Below are 20,510 nucleotides of genomic sequence, written 5' to 3'. Positions count from 1 at the left end.
ATAATACCTGCCTCCCCAGCCATTCCTTTAGCTTTGGGGACCTGGAATAAATTGAACTGTCGCATTTGCAGGCGAGAGAGATGGTTAGTAGTTGTTTTGGCAGCGATGACCGAGGCCTCCTGGTAAGGGCCCTGGCACTTATTATTTCACAAATTAAGCACTGAATATGGCTTTGCACTGCTTTCTACCCCTTGTGCAACACAGGACAGTTAACTTTGGCTACTGTGCTACGTTGAACTAAAATTGAGGAGATCTACCCTATTATTTAACAACTTTTTTCAAGGTATTTCCTAAAATTCTCAATATATCTGGACACAGTCACAGGCATACCAACATCCAACACTGACATGGGGATATTGACTTGAAAACAGTGGGACAGGATTGCTGACGTGGGACACAAACATCTATTCTGGGGGATGCCAAGGGGCAGTGAGACCGGAAGATTAAAATGGGGGCACTAGGATATTACCTGTAAAGTACTTATGCCTGGACACAACACTGGACAGTGAAATGGCACAGGGACACTAACACAAGTGCACTGAACACAGCACTGGGTAATGTCCTGTGACTGCTTGCATGGGTCACTGACATTGGGATGTTGACACTGACCTGGAGACGCTGACGTAGGGACACGGGCATCGATACAGATACTTGGACACTAAAATGAATACTGGGCACTGCAACACTGCTAAAGGTTAATGCCACCGTGACAATGCATGGAATCAAAGACATTGGGACATGAAGACTCTGACATTGTTTTTTTGAAGTTTTATATAGCGCAAACTCGACCCGGAGGTATCAGAACACTTTACATGAGCACCATTTGCATTACAGTCGGATACATTCATTTTGTTAGGCATGGGAAGATTAAGTGATTTGTCCAGAATCACAGGATGTTGAGCCTCCCTTCCGAGACTCAAACCCAGTTTCCCAGTGTTATACCTGCGAACATTGGCGTAGGTTTCCCCTGTATTTTTGCCTTTGCCTCCTGTATTTTTGTTGTGTGTTGGACTTCGTTTTGCTGGTCTAGGTGCTTTGGACACTTTGCCACTGCTGTTCAGTGCCAAAATGCAAGTGCTCCTTTTGTAAATTGGTGTTATGGATTTGTGTTTCCATGATAGGTCTGTTTGGTTTACTGTTAAGTCCGTAGTACAGTGCACTGTGTGTGCCCAGGGCCTGTAAACCAAATGCTGCTTGTATTTTTTTTTATATAGCGCGAACAAGATCCCGAAGGATATCAGAGCGCTTTACAATAAATTGGTAGTAGACTTGCAGCTCTGCTTGTGCCACATACACAAGCAGCCATGAAACAAGGTCTCAGGCCTACCATTGCAGAGCCTGTGTGTAGTTGGTACTGCCATGTTGACTTGGCAAGTGCACCCACTTGCCAGGTCCTAATCTTTCCTTTTCTTATATGTTAGTCACCCCTAAGTTAGACCCAAGGTAACCGTGTGGGCAGGGTGCAGTGAATGTGAAAGGAAGGACATGCCCTAATGTGTGTTGCATGTCCTGATATTGAAATACTTACAATTTCGTTGTTCACTATTGTACGGCTATCTGTCCCCATAGGATAGAATTGGGAGTTTGTTTATAGCATCTTATGAGCATTACTGCCCATGGGAACAAGATCGAAAAATAAAGTTTGATATGCCTGAACTCAGAATGTTAAGAAGCATCTTTTAGTGAGCATGATTTTTACATTCTGGGTTTGAAAATACCACTTTTAGAAAGTAGGTAATTTCTTGCCTAATCATCCAGTGTGCTTCTGCTAGGTTGTGTATTGGCTATCTGGCTTTAGAGTGACAAGGGGCTATGATGTGCATTCTGTTCAGACAGCCACTTGGGGGTTGAGGGGTGTCCTGTCTTTCCAGGGAGAGCCAGTGCTGGGCTGAATAGACCTGGGCTGCATTCAGAGTAGGGGGAGGAGATTTCTTTCACACTGGAATGGGCCTGGTCAGCCAAGGACAATGCTGTCTCCATGTTCTGCCGGGAAGCCTCACCAGAGAGGACAGAACTGGTTTTGGCTAGGCAAAGAGCTTCTCTGCCACAGAGAACTAAGAGATTTACCGTATAAAAAGTGGAGCCCAGACCCCATACTTTTATATCACTTCTGGGAATCAAGAGGAAGCTTTCCAAGGAGAAGAGCTGGGGCAACCAAGGAGGAGTACTGCCCCTGTGCTGTTTGCTGTCTGGGGTTGGCCTGTAGTGGCTACTTTCTGCCAAAGAAAGGGAAAAGATCTTTGCTGTTTGCTGTGTCCCCTGCTTGAGGAAGATTTCCAAGGTCTTGAAACTGAGCTTGCCTCCTCTTCTGAAGTCTCAGGTACATAAGGACTTCACCACCAGCTCCCCTGAACTACATTGATGGGAGTTCTGACCTGCTAAGAGGTGCCTGCTGTTGTTTTGGACCTTTAGAGGTTGTTTGCCGCTGGAAGCTGGGAAAAGTGACGCAACTTCAAGAAGCGCGACGCATCCGCACCTGTTTCCGATGCAGCGCCGAAGAAATTGTTGCAGTGCCTGTCCGCAGCTCGAGAAATCACCGCACGCCGCATCGAGTGCACCGATCTCTGAAGTCTGAGATCACTGCACCGATTCCACGACAAGCCCTGCTGTGCGGCTGCAAGAACCCACGCATCATCCCGGATCGTCACATTGCATCGAGGTGCCAGGTCTGTCACATCGTCGGGAAATACAGTAAGAAACGGACGAATCACCTCCCTATGCAGTAAGAAACCAATGCATCACCTCTTCTCTGGTATGGAACTGACACATCACCTCCCCTGCGCAGCAGTAAGGAACCAACCTATCACCTCCGCTGGAGCAAGGAAGCAACGCATCACCTCCCCTGAGTGTAAGGAACTGACGCATCTCCTTCCCTGAGACCCTTTTTGTTTGTGTGCCCGACGCATCCAAAGTACTTTGAGGCAGATTTACAAGCCCCTTGCACCACTTTCGCGTCACTTTTAACATGGGAAAATTGGCACAAAAATGGCGCAAGGGCCATGTAAATCTGCCCCTTTGAGTGAAAAGTGTTGCATCTGCAAATTGCTTTGAACTGAACTATTTTTACCATTTGAAAGTCATATTTTTATTACTGTATTGTGGATTTCCGTCGCTTTGGTCTTGTTTAGTTAAGATAAACATTCCATATGTTTCAAAACTGGTTAGGTGTCCATTTATAGTGTTTTCACTGTATTACTGTATGTGTTCACAAATTCTTTACACACTGCCTCTGAGAAAAGTCGGTCTGCTTGTGCCAAGCTACCAAGGTGGTGAGCAGGGGTTATTTTAGAAGTGTATCTCCCTTACCCTGACTAGGAAAAAGGGTCTCCACTTGGAAAAAGGTACCTACCTCTGCCAACTAGAGACCCCCATTTCTAACACCCAGCTTCAAAGTTGATCACTTTAGCCATAATTGGCATGGATAATGGCACAGAAGAACTGACTTGGGGACATAGACACTGAGGCACTGACATTGGGTAAGATAGAGGAAAAGGAGCACTGACCTTAATGCCAGAGCACTGACAGGGAGCAAACACAGGGGTACTTACAAATATGCACTAACTTTGACATGAGGTCACTGACCTAAGTAGTCGAATACTATCACTGAGACACTGACACAAGGGCACCAGCTTTGGTAAACTGATGCAGGCTGCTATAACACATTGATACTAACACTGGGAAGTGACATAATAACATGCATCAGCACTGATACTGGGTGAATAGCAACAGAGAACCAAAACTGACACCGGGAAACTCCAAGTGACACACACATTAGAAAGTCAAAACTTGCACACGAATGCTGCACAGACATAGGGATTCTGCCATTGGGGCACTGAAAAAAGAGCACTGAAAGGGATGTATGAATAAATTGACCCAGGAACACAGGGTGTGTAATATTAACCTTAGAACACCTACAGGTGCATGGTGAAGTCCAGCCGAGCCACTAGCTTAAACCCACATATATTGTGAGACACTGACACGGGCCACTTAAGGTTACATGGGACACAGAACCTGGAATGTTGACAGTGGGACCATAACACAAACATTGAGAGGAACACATACACTGGGACACTGACACAGGGACATGAACTAGCAACGGGGTGGGCACATTGACTTAAAGACACTGCACTGTTACTTGAACATTGACATTTAGACAATGATGTATGGACACTGATAAATGTACACTTTGACTAAGATTAGGGTAATTGACAGTGGGACATGGGCATACAGTGTCACTGACAAGGCCACTGAAAGTTGCACAAGGCTACTGACATTGGGACATGAGGACATAGGGACAGTAGTGCCTGGACAATAAGACTAGACTTGTTAGGTAGACTGATACACCATGGACACTTGAACCATGGCAATAGAAAAAAATAAGTCTATTATCCAAACTAAACATCACTGTTCTTTAGCAGCCCTCAGCACCAACAGAAAACAGTGGTTCCAGTGGAACGATAAAAGTATATTCGATGAATACAGAGCAATGTCTAATAATAGTATGAAGGTTACCGAGGATGTAGGAAGGAAAAATAAAACTCATAACACCAATTGAATGCCATCATTCGTTATTTTTACGAAAATTCAAAAAGTGTACAAATATTTCTATATTACAATTTACATATACCAATGTGAAGACTTTTGAGAAGGAGTCCCAAGTGTAAAGTGTGAACCGAAAAGAGTGGTTTAAGCACACATTAAGGTGACAGCAAGTGACAGTTATGTACACGGTTTCAACAGGGATATATTTACAAGGGAATGGGAAAACGACCATATAAACAATCTTCAATAATATATACAATGACTATTAATAGTCAAATTGTAATATATAAATATTTGTACACTTTTTGAACCACTGTTTTTTGATATAAAATATGTACCCTGGTTCCTTAGTGGGTTAATGGGTAGGGTTCCCTTGTTTTTTGTGTGACTCAGCACCAACAGGGCATACATTGGCATATTCCTAAGTGGCGGCTGGGGCGGTTTGCGGGTGGTGAGGTGGGTGCACGGGGGAGGTTTAAAGAAATGGTATAAAAAGAAAACGCTTACCTTGTCGCACCCGCCCCACATCTCTGCTCCTGCTCTCCTTTTCACACCGAAGCACAGGATGCATGGAAAAGGCTCCCCTGACCAATCACAATGCTGCAATGCAGCATTGTGATTGGTAAGCACCCAGGCGCCCCTGACCAATCAAAATGCTGCAATGCAGCGTTGTTATTTTTTTTTTGCGTTCTGGTTTGACGCTCAACCTGGGAATGGGGGCCTGGGTTTTTTTCTCCACACATGCTGTAATGCAGCCTGCATGGAGAACGGGGAAAGGTTCAGTATAAGGATTTCTATGGGAGGATCATCCATTCAATGGCAACCATATCCGGAAAAAGAAATCGACTAAAAAATGGCTTCAATATTGCCCAAAGAATTCTTGCAGTCAGTACAATATATACAGCATGTCACATTTGCCCAGGCTCACTTCTGCGTTGAGGCTATTGCAATTCAAAAACCTGTGTGCGGCTGCATCCTATGTCTAGCACGTCTCACATGGGACCGACTGCATGAATTATTTTGGCAATATTGAAACCATTTATGGGTTGATTTCTTTTTTTGGATATGGTTGCCATTGATTGGATGATCCTCCCATAGAACCCCTTATACTGAACCTTTGTCACAGGCGGGACAGTAACCGTTTATCTCTTCATTCCTGTGATTCTTCATAGGCATTCCTTATAAAGCATCAGAGAACCACTCACCTTTAAATTCATAAATGGGTGGCCTTGATGAAGGTGGATATAAACGTGCGTTGGCCGGGTTGTTGTGAAATCCCAGCCTACAACACAATCACGGATATCTTATGAAGTGTTCTCTCCGTGATTGCCATTGGTGTATGTAATGGTGGCTGGTGAGCCCATGTATGTGATGAGAGAGTTTTAGTGTGTTGTGTGTGAGGTTAGAATGTTAGTGTGGTTGGTTCTAGGGGTACCCTAAATGTTTCAACATATATGTATAATTCGCAAATTTTAACATTGCATTAGAACAATCATCACATGTATTTCAATGTGGAACTATTGCATGTTTGCATTAATGAATTTCTTGCGGTTTCAATAACATGTTTTTAACTTTTGTATAATTAGACCAATTGAGAAAACATGAATACGTCCAGAATATAATAACATTTCAAATAACAATATGATCACGTGCATGATTTGATTATTCCAGTAATGGGCAGACCATAGAGCTCTAGTGAGCCAACAGAGAAAGGATACAGGTCACGTAGGAGTTTTTGCTTATATTCTTTGTGTTTTTCCCCCTTGCTCCTTGACCTACAAATTAATCCTAGAGGGTACCTTTCTACATATAGTATAGAGGTCTGCTGCCCCATGCAGGCCACCTAAATCCCAGCATTCACATCTGTTCACATTATATCCACTGCGATATTTTTATTGAGGTGAGCAGTATGCGCTTCAGTGAGAGCAGCCCTTTTTAAAATTAAAATAGTAAAAAGATGGAGGAAGAGAAGAATAGAAAAGCACCACAAAAGGAGAAAGCAGGGATCAGCAGGATTGATATTAAGAGGAAACGGGTGTTAGTGGATTAAAAAGGCATGAAGCGGGTTTAGGACTACACATCCCTAGTATTTGTGGCTCGCACATTTAACTGCACCGGCCGCATGTTTCGAAGCAGAGCTTCGGGCACCGGCACACTCTCGATTACAAATTAAGCACTGCAGTTCCCCGGGTCAAGAGGTCCAGAGCAGGAGGAAGGTCCTTCACGTTCAACGCTGCTAAGCTATGGAACTTCCTTCCCATCCACCTAAGATCCAACCCCAACCTCTCATCTTTCTGTGAAGGGCTAAAAACACTCCTCTTCAGAAACTAACCCCATCCCCTGATCCCCACTCCCTCAGAGCGCTTCTCCTCACTATTAGCACTTGGACGCCCTAGGGCACCAGCCGCGCTCTATAACACCCCTTTTCATTTCATTTTCATTCATTTCATTTCATTTCAAGTCCCAGAATTCTAAGAAAAAAACTGGATTGGCATAGCTAGTCACGCGTGAAAACGTGGTACATTTAAGTGCAAAGAGGGGAATCTGTCCCATGTAATCAAATTGCCCACCGGAGACACTGGTTATTTCCTGAAGAGTTTCACAAAGCTTTTCAAGTTACCTTGGCCACTTCAGAGAGGTGTATCAGAAATTGAATGAATGATAGTGAAAGTGATGATAACACGAGGGATAGTAATCAGCGGCCATGCCTTGGATAAATGTACACCAGAGAATGGCTCCCCGTGACAATTTTAGACTTGGAAGAAAGCCTGGTGGGACAGTACTGTTTTCAGCAGGTTGGTGGGATTAACAGATAGAAGAAAGAAGGTCCTTTCGCCTACAGCAGTACGTCAAAGCCTTTACACACCGTCTTCACTGGGAAAACGTTTACTGTTCTCTTAAACATTCAAAATATTCTGAATAGGTCCAGTACACATGGGTAACGCAATGAGATTTAAGACGTTGTTCCTGGATTCAACGCCCATCTTCAAACTGACACTTTATGTGATTTGCCGCATGTCTTTACTTCCCATAAGCCTCTTGCTAACCGGGTAAAATTGATTAAAAGGAATTCAGCGACCGGAGCAAGCAGTGCATTCCTTTTGATAAATGTATTTGCTCATGCTATATGTTAGCGTTGCCACAGAAACAGACCCCTCACTACCGCATGTCTTTTGTCGACAAATATGTAGTTTCCACTGGTGCCCCATTCAATGTTTCTGGAAATAAAAGGCTCAGTGGCAAATTTAGCGTTGGCAATTTTATTTCTAGGTTTTTTTTGGCAGGGAAAAGCAGACAGAAAGAGAGGGAAACTAGCAAACATGTGTAGGTCTCCCAGCGCAGCCCCTCACCTGCCCTATCAGGTTCCTCTCGTTTGCATTAAGTATGCACAGATTGAATCAATAACAGAGCGCTCCAGGGATCACATTCTACAGTACTGGAATTTTAAATAAAAGAAAAAACAGTGCAATTTTCTTATTTTTTATAATAACATTAGTTTTATCAAAGATACGCCTAAAAAATGGCAGAGAGATTTTGTCGAATGGGTAATCGCTTGGCTGTGGGAACAGGAGACCTAAAATGTAATCTCAGCTTCCCTCTTGACCGCATTATGATCCTGGACAAATGTTCCCGTACATGACACAATCAGAAGCCCTTAGACAGAGGAGGGACACCAGCAATATATAAATCCCAAAGAGCCACATGTAAACAACTTATCAAGGAAAGTACATATTCGGTTAAACATTGGTTTGATGTCAACTTACATTTTAGTGACAAAGTAGTTGCATAACATAAAATGTATTTCTAACGTGCACAGTCACACGCGGATACCTCGGAACTGAACAACAGATGTTTATTGTTTCCCAAATGAAAGGTACTCTTTTTATCGACCTCGGGGTGATGAGAGGCTGAGTGTGATCTTGACATTAAACACAGATCCCTGCAGTGAACGTATTAGTCGCCAGTGTGGGAATGCTGCTTACCCTTTGCTCGCCCGAAAATACCAGCCCACACCTTTTTGTGTTTGTTGTAATAATCTCGAATCTTCTACTTGAATCTCTTCACCATCTTAAATTCACTGCAAACCGCATAACCTATATTTAGCAAATGAGAAGAATCTATTGAGGTTGATAACGGAAAGCAGCAGCTGCTGATCACCTGTTTGCGTTCTAAGCTAATTCAAAGCTCTTGCCCTCCATTCTAGAACATCCCTTCGTTCTAGAACTTAATTCCCTCAATTTATTCTAGAACCGGCTCAGATGCTTGGGTGAAGCACAAATACTGAACTCCTAAAGCGAGTACCCAAAGTAAGACTTGACACCACAATCAAGTAGATGCCATCACAAACAAGAGTCGAAACCATGTATGTACAGATCCAAAATAGACCAGTCCTGATGTGTTGAGGAAGTTCATTGCGGTTCTTGGCCACAATGAAGAAGAAGACTTGGTCTCTTGGCTTGCTTTTGCGCATGTGAGGAACCAGTGGGAGGGTGAGAGAGGTAGATTGTAGATGTCTGGAAGGTTGGTAGAGTTTAAGTCAGTTGTTGAGGTATGCTGGTCTGGTGTTATGGAGGGCTTTGCAGGTGTGGATGAGCAGCTTGAATTGGCAACGTTTCTGGATGGGTAGTCAATGTAGGTCAGTGAGTCAGGGAGTGATGTGAGCTCTTCTGGGGATGTCTAGGATGAATCTGGTTGCAGTGTTTTAGATGGTCTGGAGTCTTTTCATGACCTGTTTGGAGATGGCAATGTAGAGTGAGTTGCCGTAGTCGAGTCTACTGGTTATGATGGCTTGTGTGACCGTGCATTTTGTGTGCGTGGGAAGCCAATTGAAAATACTGCGACACATTCTGAGAATGAGTTAGCAGTATGTGATCACATCGTTGACCTGTTTATTCATTGAGAGTTTTTTTTATCTAGGATGATGCTGAGGTATCTGGCGTGGTCTGTGGGGGTTGGACCTAGTTCAGATGGCCCCCAGGTGGTGTCCCATGGGGTGCTCTTTTTCCAGAAGATCAGGATCTCCGTTTTGTTCATGTTCAGTTTGAGGCAGTTGTCTCTCCTCCAGTTGGACATGTTGGACATGCAGGAGGTGAAATTGGTCCTGATGGTGTTGTTTGTGTCGGTGAGCGAGAGGATAAGCTGAGTGTGATTGGTGTAGGAGACAATGTTGTTGCTGTGGGCTCTCATGAGGTGGGCGAGAGGTTCCATGTACTGGTTGAACAGGGTTGGGCTGAGAGAGAAGCCCTGGGAGACTTCGCAGACAAGCTTCTTGTGGTTGGAGATGTAAGGGAGAGTCTGACTTGTTGAGTTCTGTTGCCAATATTAAGTCAAAAGGTAACAAAGACCCCACTTGACATAACAAAATAGTTAACACACCAAACACAGAGCCTCTTACCTGTCCGTCGGGACCTCGTTACGATCTGCAAGCAGTGAGGGAGGTACTGATGGCAGGTCGAGGTCTCCTGTTATACTCCTGCTGATTGGCCCAATTAGTCTGAATTAGATCTTCGACCAATCTTATTTGGCTAAATGTGTAAGACGCCAAAACCGTGGTTACCCGTGCGTCATTCTCGGACGCTTTCTCAATTTCACGAGCACTGCACTCCATCAGTTGTCTCATATCTTGAACATCTACTTTGGCTGAGAACACTGAGAGTATTTGGTCAGGTATCTATTTATGTTAGCCTTGGTGCAACATTTGGTTACATCTGACCTCCCTCTCATAGTCTTCCAAATGACGAAGTTCCGCCAAATGGGTGGGCTGATGGAGACTTCTCTCGAGCCAAGTATTGGGCAAGCTATCTGCATCTGGTGAACAGTTTCCTTAGAGCTGACAAGGTTGTTTTGTCATAGCAATAGACTGACCTTCTCCTGGTATCTATGCAAGTTTTGGATTGGGGGTATGGAGTAAAGTTAGTCTATAAACACTATCCCCTAGACCCTCCCACACACGCATTTTTTCCATTGGAGTTCTTTGCCAGAGTTGGAGCAGGAGTCTAGTCTTAGCACAAGGGCAGCTTTCCTCGCTTCTTTGATCTGGGCGTGGTACTTTATGAGTGCAGATTTGTAGGCATCTCCAGAGATGATATCTTGGCTGATTCCTCCATCTTCTGTCTAGTTTTTTATTTTGATAACCAATTTTATTGATCAGCACAGTACATTATAAAGGACAATTCCCAATCAGTTAGATGAGCAGTCACATAGCGCGTGACCCCACTTGATTTAGCTTGGTGTAAACATTTAACAGACATTCCAGCTTTAATCCATAAAACCCAACCATTTGCCCCACTCCCTGCTGTATTTCTTCAGGCATCCCCGTGCCTTGTACATGGGTTTTTCCTGTGTCGCACACCAGTCCACGCCCTCCCGCCATTTCCTGAGGCTAAACGGAGCTGGACGTTTCCGGGCCACAGCTATGTCCCGCTTTGCTACTACCATAGCTGTGTTAAAAAACAACTTATCATTCCAGGTTCCATCCAGCCTATCTGTGATCCCTAGGAGTGAGTGTCAAGGGTCATGGGGAACCTCCCACCCCAGAACCACTGCAAGCTCCTCCTCAATGCCCCCTCAAAACCGTGTCAGTTGGGGACTTGCCCATACCATATGACAAAAATCCAGGAGATCTTGGCCGCACCGTGTGTAGGAGGTAGTTGGGTACAGGCCCGCCTTATGAAGGTGCACCGGGGTTAAATAGGTAGCGTGCAAATAGTATAGTTTAAGGAGGTGGAGTTCAGCCGATGCAGTGACCATCTTGGGTGCCATGAGTGCATCCCTCTAGTCCTCTTCCTCAAATGGGCCCACCCAATTCTCCCATTGGTTTCTGAGCTGGTCCAGTGAGGTTGGGTTGTTGTTGATTAGTGTACGCTAAATGCGGCAGATACCCCCTTTCCTAGATTGCCCAACATAATTTGTGCTTCTGGAGGGCTGGGTTCCGGGACTGCTGTGTCTTCTGATATGTGTGCATGGAGGGCATGCCGCAATTGCAAATACTTATAAAATTGTGACGGGTGTAGGGAATACCTGGATTGAAGGTCCTGAAAGGAACGCATGTGCCCGCTAGCCCACACATCCCGAGTTGTGAGATCCCTATAAGGTTCCAAGAGCGGAAACCCTTCAGCCCAGTAACTTCCTGGAGCCAAAGTACCGTGCCAGAGAGGTGTTTGTTGGGTTAGCTTGTGTGTCCAATGTGTGTGGCACAGCGACGCACGCCAGGCCAGAAGCGCGGTACGTGTCACCTCTGTCAAAGTGGAAGGTATGGACCCCCATGCATCAGAGATTTAATTTTGGGTAGACCCAGCTCGCTCAGTTCAAGTCTGTATGCTGGATCGGACCTTCCCCCGTTGAACCAGTCATGTATGGTGAGGAGGCGGGTCACCAGGTAATATAAATATAAATGTGTCATCCCCATGCCCCAATCAAAGGGCGGAACCCAGCATAGGGTCAGAGCCAAACGGTACCTCCCACCCCCCCACAGGAATTCAGTGGACATACTATCTAGTTCCTGGAACCAAGCTCACGGAAAGCAAAAGGGGGTGTTCTGGAGGACGTACAAGAACCTGGGGAGAATCATAATTTTTTACAGGGTGACCCTCCCCAGGGGGTTAAAGGGGAGGGCCTGCCATTTGTGGAGTTCTTCCTTTGCTTTTTTTCACCAGAGGGGCTAAGTTGAGGGACCAGCTGAGGTCGGGGAGGAGGGCAACCTAGATCCCTAAATACTTGTCTCCTAAGGGATATTGTGGATTGCCAGTCGTAGCAGTCCCTGGCTAAGTGTAGGGGGAACAGGTCTGACTTACTGGGGTTGAGCTGTAGGTCGGAGGCTTACCCGAATGAGTGTAAGAGCCAGAGGCAATGGGCCCGACGGAGCAGGTCCCGCAAGAAAGATTAAGACATCGTTTGCGTAAAGGTCAATCTTGTCCTCCTCCGAGTTGGGCCATTCCCATCCTCGGACGCATTCCTCTGATTGGATCAGGGCCGCTAGGGGCTCCATCGCCAGGGGGAAAACTAGGGGCGAGAGGGGGCATCTCTCTCTCACCCATATTTGAATGGAGAAGGCCTCTGACAATGCCCCGTTGACTAGGACCTGGGCTTGGGGCCGGGCATAAAGAACCTTCACCAGACTGCGAAAGTGAGGGCCAAAGCCCTTCATGTCCAGCATGTCTCCTAGGTACTGCCAATCTCTGAATCAAAGGCCTTCTCAAAATCAACGAGAAGGCGTGCCCAGTAAGGAGTAAGCAAGTGGCGATGTGCCAAGGCCAGATGGAGACAACGGAGGCACTGCCTAGTCCCTCTCATGGGCATAAACCCACACTGGTCCGGGTGGAACAACATGGCAAGGTAGGGCCGAAGCCATCGGGCGAGAATTGTTGCGAATATTTTAACCTCCGAATTTATGAGCGAAATTGGGCAGTAGTCCGTGCATCGGGGAGACAGAGGTTGTGTTTTAGGGAAAATAACAATTGTGGCCATGTCCGTCTCAGGCGGTAAGGAGCCTTCTCCAGGGCCTCCTCAAAGAGATTCGTGAGATGTGGGATGAGGGTCTCCCGGTACGCGGCGTAATAGTCTTGAGGGAGCCTGTCGGGCCCGGGATTTTGCCTGATGAGGCGTGAGTTATCGCTTTTAAAATTTCTTCATGAGTGATAGGGAGGTCCAAGTCGGCTAGTGCCATGGAGAACAGACGAGAGAGGTGGGTACAGCCCATGTCCAGCAGGTCAGAGAGGGACATTACAGGGCTCTGTGCCCCCTAGAGCATGCGATAATTAAAGGTGAAAGCGCGGGCCATTGCCAGAAGGGATCAGTGCGTTAGCCCCTCCGGGTCCACAATTTCGGGGATAATGCCGTTGGCCCTTGGGTATGTGGCTAATCTATGGAGGGTCTTCCCGTTCTTATCGCCCCAGCCATACACCCTGGCTACGGACTATCTCCAGAGGAGCTTGGTGGGGTCCAGCGAGAGCTGCCTGATTTCAGCTCGAAGGCAAGCAAGTTGTCTCTTACGGGTGGTGTCGCAGTCAACGGGGGATTCCTCAAGGAGCAATGCCTGCACCTCACACGAAGTGATCTGTTGCAGCTGGACCTGTTGCTGGCGTTTGAGTTGGCCCTTGGCAAAGCCCCGGATGGTGGCTTTGCCTGCCTCCCATTGGGTATCCGGGGTCTTGCACTTCCTGAGTTTAATGGGGAAATAACATGATGTTGTGGTTTTGGAACTTGAGGGGTCCCAGCGAGCGAGCCTCATGCAGGATGGCGTCTTAGTCTTTAAAGTTAAGAATTCTTGCTTTGATGTGATGATGTGAGGCACCAGGTGGCGGTTTGGGTGCCAAGGATCGGTGAGCTCTCTCCACCAAGAACCAGGCGGAAAGTGCGTCTTTGGGCATCCAGGAGGAAAACCAGGATTCAATGAAGCTGGACACCTGTCCTGTCTCAACCCCTTCGGGGAAGTACATTAGATGGAGGTTGTTGCGATGCAAGCAATTCTCAGCGTCCTCCACTCACCGATGGAGTTCCTTGGTGTGCGATTGCGGGTGGGCTACTTGATCTTTTAATTGGTGAATATCGTCTTCCGCCATTCTTTCTAGTTTTTTGCAATAGCGCTTGGGGTCTCTTAGGTCTTCCATGTACCAGAATGCTTGAGCGTGAGTTCTTGGATTCCTGATTTTCTTCTTGGGGCTTTGGTGTTGATGCAGTTTGAGATACAGTTGTTGAAAGTGGTTAGGTTATTCTGTAGGTCACCTGTGAGGATAGGCTGGTTAGATCTTAGAGTGTGGGTCCAGTTCACCTCTGCTATGTTATTCCAGTTGCGATTGATGTTGATGGCCAGCTTTGGTTTTCTGGAGTCGGGTGCGTTAATCTAGTGATGTAGGATAGAGAAATTTGTCCATGTGAGCGTGGTGAGTGGCTGATGGTGATCCTGTTGCTGGCCGGGAAGAATGGGTCGAGTGTGTGCCCTGCAATGTGAGTCAGGCCTTATTAGAGCTATGTGAGTCCGATGTTGTCAAGGCTGTCTAGGAGAACGGTGGCGGCTTGTGGTCCGTTGGGTCATCGAGATGAATGTTGTGGTCACATAGCAGTAAGAAATCGTTGGATATGATGGTGATGAGAGTGATGAAGTCGTTCTTCCCGGCGCGCTTAATGGTGGCAACCGGAGAAAAGATACATTTCTTCAGTTCCTCAAAGGGGTTCAATTACAGAATATTGAAGTAAAAAATATAGAAGCAAAAAAAAATGATGAAAAAATATAGAATGCAAAAATATCGACTCCCTATACTTAAACAGGTAAGTACAAAAATATCAAATAAAAAATATCGATGTTAAAAATGTAGTTGTACAAATTATCGATTTTTATATATATATATATAAAATAAAATAATAAATGTTAAATATATTGCATATTACATTGAATGTTAAAAAAACGAATAATATACATTTTAACAAATATACCAAATACACTAAATTAAAAAAATGTAACACACATACATATTAATCAATATATATATATATATATATATATATATATATATATATATATATATATATATATATATATATATATATATATATATATATATATATATATATATATATATAAACATATTTACTTTAACATAATTAATAATCTATTCATTTTAATTTATTTTATAAATTTAAAATGATAATATATATATATATATATATATGTATATATATATATATATATATATATATATATATATATATATATATATATATATATATATATATTTATATATATATATATTACATAACATCTATTTAAAAGCCCATTCTATTCGAAATTAAAACTTTAACCTATTTAAAAATCTTTAAACAAATGTACTACTCCAGTCAGTGCAATAGTAGGGAAAGTGTTGGATAGCAGAGGGGTAAAAACTATTATTCCCACTCCAGTGAGTGCAACAGTAGGGTAACAGTAGGGAGTGTTGGATAGCAGGTGGGTAAAAATTACTATTTCCACTCAAATGACTGTAACAGCAATGTAGTGTTGGATAGCGGAGATGTAAAACGTACTATTTCCACTCCAGTTGGTGCAACAGTAGGTAAAGTGTTGGATTGCGTAGGGGTAAAAATTACTATTCTTACTCCAATGAGTGCAACAGTCAGGAAAATGTTGGATAGTGGAGGGGTAAAACTTACTATTCCCACTCCAGTGAGTGCAACAGTAGGGAAAGTGTTGGATAGTGGCAGGATAAAATGTACTATTCCCACTCCAATCAGTGCAACAGTAGGGAAAGTTTTGGATTGCAAAGAGGTAGCAATGAATATTCTCACTTGAGTCAGCTCAAAACTAAAAACAAACAAAATGCTAACAACAAAAATATTTAAAAAATAAAATAAATAATAACATATACAAATATATTTCAAATTAAAATACAAATATATTTACTATTACAAATTTAAAAAACATATTACAATGTTAAATGCATATGACAAATACCTACAAATATAATATTAAATTAAATAAAAAAGGAGTTTCAAACAAATACATTTTTTTAATTAGAAATTATTTAGAATCAAAAACCTAAATTATTACAGGGACGTGGCTTGAGAGCCAACAATGGCGGACGCGTGTGCTGAGAGCTCCCGCTAGCGGTGCCGTTTCTCCTGTTTATTGAGGTGTCCGGCAGAGCAAGGGGGTGGACTATCGTGTGCCTGACCGGCTGAAGTCAGCTGGACCCTGGTTGCGCAAACCGGAGGGGCCGGGAGTGAAGGAGGATCAGGCCTGGGACTGTGTACGCTGCTGATGAGGTTGTGTCAAAATGGTGGCCTGAGATGCCCGTGCAATCACAACAAAGGAGCGGACCTTCGGTCGGAACCTAGACTCGGGACATGAATGGCTGGCGGTCCCCCGGGAACTGAGCAGCATCAGAGTCTTGTGGCCCTGCTGGGGACTGACACTGAGCGGCAGCAATGATGCAAGATTGCCTCGATCAGGTGTCCCGGGTGTTGCGCTACAGCATGACCGTCTGGCGGAGGTGAGGCCCTGAAGGCGCTGGGAGGTGCCTAGCTGCCGTTTTAGCCCAGTGGAGCAGTGGAGAGTTCTCACTTGGGCTGCAAGGCTGTGGCTGGACTCCTTCTTTCTCCCCCCAGGTATTGCACAGCTGAGGGTGTGGCACGGGGCATAGATTGAGTGGCAGGGGCTGGTAGCAGTGTCCTGGAGGTGAGCAGTGTCCTGGAGTCTCTTTGCCCGTGACAGGTGTTGGATGACCTGGATGGGGTGCATTTGTGGATGCGCCCTGCAGGTGATGGACTGAGACCTGTGGTATAGTGTCGGCAGCCTAAAGCTTGGTGTGAGGCCGCGACACGTGTCGGGCTGTGCTTGCTCGGCTGTTGAGTGCTGCGCCCCCTGCAGTGGAGGGTGCGCCGTAGTGAGTGAGGCTGAAGCAGTATTGACCCGGATAGGGAATCTGGTGATGGCTGAGTGATTATTGGTGACCCTGGATTTTGAGGGGCCCAGCAGCCGAGAGCCGATTGGCGCGCACGTTGTTGGAATAGCAGGAAGAGCGCACTACGTCCTGTGAAGATCGGTGTTGGGCTGGGGGGTGCGGAGCCACCCTAGTGTTTTGGACCAGAGTGTGGTGCCTGGCTGGTTCTCTGGATTACGGACCCAGTGGAGCATTGTGGTGGGGGTGCGGTAGCACTCTGAGGCCTCTGCCACTGGATTGCAGCGAACCTTTGGGGACTGGTTCCGGAGGCCTTGTGCTGGATAACACAAGGACAAGACAAAGGAGTAAGTCATGAAAGCAGTGAGTTTACCATGAAGCAGAGTAAGCCCCGTCGTTCTTGCCACCTGCCTGTTTGCCCCGAGACCTTGTACTGAGTGCCCCAAGGACATCGGGGACAGCGGGCTGTGGATCCCAGAAGGCACTCTCAACCGCGGGGGCTGCTGGGATAAAGTGTGGGAGATAAGGGTGAGTCACACCCACCTTTGGAACTTTGTGTCTCCACACCGGGTTGGGGATTGGCTGACATCCTGGCGGCTGCCCCCCGACCATCCAGGGAGGGAAACACCAGATCCTCCGTTGTACAGTCTGGTCCCCTGATGATGGGAAAACCAAGGTGGAAACAGATGGGGCCTCCTCAGACCACGAGGATGCAGCATCAGAACAGGTGCACAAGGAGTTAGAGGACGAGCCCATGGAAGTCCCTATTCACCTGCAACTGGACCAAATCTTAGCAGTCATCGCAGATACAAAGGCAACGCTGCACCAAGACATCAGCACAGTGGCAGTGGGTCTGGGTCTGTTGAGAACTGAACATGCAAAGTTGGTAGACAGGGCGAAGCAGACCGAATCCTACCTGGCAGTAATTACCCCAGTGCACCAGTCCTTGCCTACTCAGGCGGGAGACTGAGTAGGCAAGGACTACCTTGAACTCTAGAACAGCCGGGTGGCGGCTCTAGAACAGAGGGCCAAGTACGCTGAGAGACGGAATCGAAGGAACAATGTAAGAGTCCTAGGACTGCTAGAAATAGTGGAGGAGGACGATATGGTCCAATACCTGGAGGGATGGCTCCGTGAAGTGGTTGCACAAGAGGGCCTGTCACGGTTCTCTACCTTGGAGAGGGCACAACGCGTAACAGCCAGGCCACCGGCCCCAGGGAAGACCTCAGTGGTGGCCAGATTGCTCCACTTCAAGGACAGAGATGCATTATTGCAGAAGGTGCGCACAGAGGGTCCATACGTGGTTGAGAATAACAAAGTGTCCTTATTCCTTGACTATACTTTGGAGGTTCAGAGACTCCGCACCTCCTTTCTGGAGGTCAAGAGAGCCCTGCGAGCTGAGGGGATCCAATAATCCTTGATGTTCCCGGCCCGACTGCAGATTATGCTGGGTGGGAAGACGCACTTTTGTGAGGCTCCTAAGGCCGCTTGGGAATGGTTGAAAGTCTACCAAATGGAGGGTCGACCCAGGACCCTCTCGAAGGGGGCTCGGCCAGCAGCTGGGGAGCCCAGGAAGCATTTGCGGAAATGTAAGCATCAGTGGAACTCGAAGAAACCAAGCCTATCCCAGACCGCAAAGGAGAGAACAGAGGCACTACAGGCTGTGGCGGCAATGATGCAGGGTCGGCGGTCATCGATGGATGGCGAAACAGAATCGCAAAAAGGGACGGAAGAAACAGACAGTATTCAGCTACCGATTGTGACTCCGAATACAGCAGATGACATTATTTAACTTGTGGACGGTGGTTTCAGGACTTCCTCTGGCTTTTCCTTCGCCATTTCCCTCCCTTGTGCTGTTGCATTGTGATCATGTGCCTGCTCTCATTGTCAGGGGTCCAGGAGAGGGTGGTGAAATTGGCATGGTGCACCCCTGGGTGCGGGCTGGACTGGAATATCAAGGCTGGCGCGCGCTGGGTGTTTACTGGTGCTCTTGTTGGGTGCATGTGGTGACAGCCACGCTCCCCTTAGGCCCTAGCTCTGTAACTTTGGGCCTCCTGTGTCGGTCCAGGCGCCAGTGGCTTTGAGCCTTACTTACCTATTGAAGTTTAGTATAATGCAGTTTGTCTGCAGGTTTGGGCGGCTGACCTTTGTCAGTCCCCTCGTGGGCCAGGGTGTTAACTTTTTGGGTTTGTTGTTACACACCAGCAGGTTCACAACACGTACACAGATTAGTGTGCTGGGGGGTCACGGGGAGAGGGGATTGTATCGAGGGATGGCCAGTACTGCTAGTCAAGCTGAGGAATTTAAACTCCTGACTTGGAACATTAGATGTATGAGTTCTCCTTCCAATTGCTACAGTATCCTAAATTACATTGGATGGCAGGGAACCCATATAGTGCTGTTGCAGGAGACCCATCTCACGGAGGTGAAAGTGGCTAGGCTGCGACGTAGATGGCGAGACCAGCTATTTGCAGAAACTTACTCTGCTTTTGCAAGGGAGGTGCTTGTGTGACTCAGGCCCGGGGTCCCTTTCCAGGTCTCCCGGAAACTCATAGACACGGAAGGGAGGTTTATAGTGGTCAGGGGTACATTGAAAGGCAGGGACATAATATTGGGTAGAGTTTATGCACCAAATCGCGATGAGATTTCCTTTCTAGAGTGGCTCTCTGTAGCATTGGCAGGAGAGGCACAGGATGATTTGATTCTGGGGGCAATTTTAACTGTATGTGATTTAGGCTGGGACAGATCTACTTCCCCATTAGGAGGTACAGTAGCAGCCACTACAGCAATGGGACTCAAGAACTGGTTGAGGTGGTGGGAATTGATAGATGTGTGGAGGCTGCTCAACATGCAAAAAAGAGAATACTCTTATTATTCTTCCCTGTATGATTTACATATGAGATTGGATATGTTCTTCTGTTCCGACAAACTGGCTCCACAGTTCTCTGTGGCTGAATACCTTGGTAGATCCCTTTCAGATCACAGTCCCTTGCTAATACGATTTGCCCCTACCTCAGAGAGGGCCTCAATCCCACTGTGGCACCTAGATCCCACCCTGCTGGAAGGTGAGGCCTTTACACAGCACCTCTCTGAAGGTATGACTACCAATTGTGCTGAAAATCATGGGACCGCTAGCTCCTGCTTGATAGAATGGGATGCCTTCAAATTGGTAATTCGAGGGCTATGTTTGAGGCAAATAGTAGGGGCCAGATGGGAGATTGTCCGGGAACTTGAATCCCAGGAAGCTCAGATTCTGGCATTAGATAGATTGTGGAAGGGGCTGATGTGCAGGGTCGGCTGACAGAACTGAATAACCTCTGTAACTACACATGGGACAGGCTGCAAACCCTGGATTACTGAACATAACAAGAACGGTAACATGTCAAAGGGGGCGGAGCAGGGAGGCTCCTGGCTTGGTTGATCAGACCGGAAAGTAGAGGGGCCCCATCCGTATTATTCATGCTGTGGATGGACGAGTACTGTGCTCCCCGCAGGACATATATGACTCATTCCGGGTGTATTACGTGACCCTCTATGGGAAGCCGGGAGAGTTGTGGGGTGAGAACATACAGGACTACT

The 20,510-nt window shown here is 46.3% G+C and overlaps 1 protein-coding gene across 1 annotated transcript in view; it reads left to right on the top strand.

Annotated features, from left to right (window-relative positions):
* Positions 1 to 20,510, top strand: part of OPN4 (opsin 4) — a 944,045-nt gene that overhangs the window by 15,725 nt on the left and 907,810 nt on the right. The window lies entirely within an intron of this gene.

The sequence above is a fragment of the Lissotriton vulgaris genome, chromosome 5 (genome assembly GCF_964263255.1).
Source record: "Lissotriton vulgaris chromosome 5, aLisVul1.2, whole genome shotgun sequence".
Lineage (NCBI taxonomy): Eukaryota > Metazoa > Chordata > Amphibia > Caudata > Salamandridae > Lissotriton > Lissotriton vulgaris.
The sequence above is the reverse complement of the archived record's forward strand: the minus strand, read 5'-3'. Positions and strand labels throughout refer to the sequence as shown.